The sequence below is a fragment of the Bubalus kerabau genome, chromosome 4 (genome assembly GCF_029407905.1).
Source record: "Bubalus kerabau isolate K-KA32 ecotype Philippines breed swamp buffalo chromosome 4, PCC_UOA_SB_1v2, whole genome shotgun sequence".
Lineage (NCBI taxonomy): Eukaryota > Metazoa > Chordata > Mammalia > Artiodactyla > Bovidae > Bubalus > Bubalus kerabau.
In genome coordinates, this window is record NC_073627.1 from 14593460 (window position 1) to 14595686 (window position 2227).

Below are 2227 nucleotides of genomic sequence, written 5' to 3' on the forward strand. Positions count from 1 at the left end.
CAGGGCACATTCCTGATCACAGGTAACTGGTGTCAGGCAGGCACCTCCCTCCAACCCAATCTTTTCTGTTTCCACCTGGGCATCTGCCTGGTACACCTCAGTGTAACTCAGACACAGAGGAGAGGAGACACATCCCGGGCCAGGGGTACTCAATGAGATCACACCATTCATAGCAAAGACCATGTGACTTCTGCCCCCAGCCCCCACAGGAGGCTGTCGCTCACCGGCGCCGGCCCTCTGCCACCAAACGCCCACCTCCTCTAGCATTTGACACCAAATCAAAGCGAAAGGCGGGACACACGCTGATCACACATGTGCAAGTCGTTATCATCGCGGGGTTATGAGCTTATAAATCCCACTCAGTGAGGGGCGAGCTCTCAAGGCTGAAGGAAGGTCAGCCAAGCCCACGGGCGGCCCCTTGGCCCCAGGTGGAAGCACTTTCCTTCTAGGGCCCCCAGGGCCTTCGAGAAGCCTCTGCCTCCACCCACGTAGAAGAGGCCAAACCCAGGACCGGCCTGCGTTTCCTGATGAGATAGCGAGTGCATTCTGGTGAGATGTGAGGGAGCCGGTCCAGCCATCAGACTCGTGGCTTCCTGTCCTATGTGAACTGGCCTGGCCTCTGGGGGGAGGTTGGGGGTGGAGGGCTGAGGACGTGAACCCCACCGTCCCTGTTTTTCTTGGCAGCTGGGCACTGGCAGCTACCTTCCACCTCTGGAAGGGCCTCCACATGGACTGGCTACAGATTCAGGGGGAGTCTGCGCTGATCCAGGTGGGGCAGACCCTGAAGGTCTAATCATGGGGGGATCATAGGAGATGGGACTCCTCCCCAGAGGCCCCTGCTGGTAAGAGGGGCGAGCAGACTCCTCCGTGTCCCTTGTCTAACTGGTGACACCTGAGCCTAGCACGAGGCACTTTGGGGACCAACATCAGGCCCTGGAGGGGGGACCTGGCAAACTGTCCCGCCCAGGGAGGAGGAGGGCCCATGCCTGGGGAATCTTAGCCAAAGTGCAAGGATTGAAGGATGACCCTCAGCCCACAAAGTCTGCGGCTCAGAGAGGTGGCCACTGCCTTGCTCCCCATGTCCTTGCTGCTCCCAGGGCCTCCGCCTTCTCCCACTCCATCTCAATAGACTCACAAGTGTTGATACTAGTGGGCCTGGGGCTGGAGTCCCCCTGCCTCTCAGCCCAGCACACCGGACTGAAGTCTAGCTCCCTAGCCCATCCCGGGGCAATGAGCCCAACCAGCCTGAGCAGTGACTGTGGACAGACAGAAACAAGTGGAACTGAGTTCATGGGAACTCTTCACCTTCCCTCCTGGTTCTGGGACACCAGGCTTCTCCTCTCAGGAAAGCCTTTCCCGGGGGCTTCCCTGGTAATCCAGTGGTTAAGACTCCACACGTCCACTGGAGGGGGTGCAGGTTCGATCCCTGGTCAGGGAACTAAGATCCTGCATGCCACACAGTGTGGCTAAAAAAATTGTTTTTAATAATAAATGTTTAAAAAAAAAAAAAAACCCTTGCTGGGCCCCTTCCCTGAGTTCATTTTCAGGTCCTCAAAGGCTGAAGAGGTGGGTGGACTAATTGTTCAGTTCACAGCAGGGTGTGTCTGTGAGCAGTCAACTCTGGCCAGAGAGCTCTTGGATTTGGCCTTGAGATGAGGTCAAGCATGACAAACCCATGAAGATGTCTCCCCAGGCGCCTGCCCACACTCCTGCCTGAGACCCTTGCCACCTGCCACCAGGACCAGAGGATGACCTGAGCCTGACAATCAGAATCTCTCACCAGGATTTAAACCCAGCTTTGTTGGGGTCTCGGCACCGGGCAGTGGACAACACCCCTGCCTGCGAGACACCAGACCCGTCCTGGGTGGAGACCCTCAGCCCACAGGATGCCCTACTTCAGGCCTGGTTCATGTTTGCTCCTGGCATCTGTCAGGATGACAAATGTTGGAGCGATTTTAAAATCTGGATTTAAAGTGCCTTGTGAAGGAAATGAAAATCAGAGCAATTGAAACAAACTTGCTGGATCCTTTGGGGAGACAATTGCTGGACTGAGGGCTGCTGTGGGCGGTCTTGGCTGTCACGGCCCTGGCCTGGCTGGGCCAGGACTGTTGGTCCCGGACATGGGAGGAAACAGGAGGGAATTTGGTCATTGTTGTTGTTCGTTGTTCAATAGCTAAGTTGTGTCTGACTCTTTGCAACCCCATGGACTGTGGCATGCCAGGTTCCC

At 56.5% G+C, this 2227-nt stretch overlaps 1 long non-coding RNA gene across 1 annotated transcript; it reads left to right on the forward strand.

The window, feature by feature from the left end:
- The first annotated feature begins 385 nt into the window (after positions 1-385).
- LOC129651158 (uncharacterized) lies at positions 386-2051 on the forward strand. The gene is made up of 3 exons (XR_008714050.1): positions 386-549; positions 685-769; positions 1694-2051. It is a non-coding gene; the product is annotated as an uncharacterized LOC129651158 (long non-coding RNA).
- Positions 2052-2227: the final 176 nt, after the last annotated feature.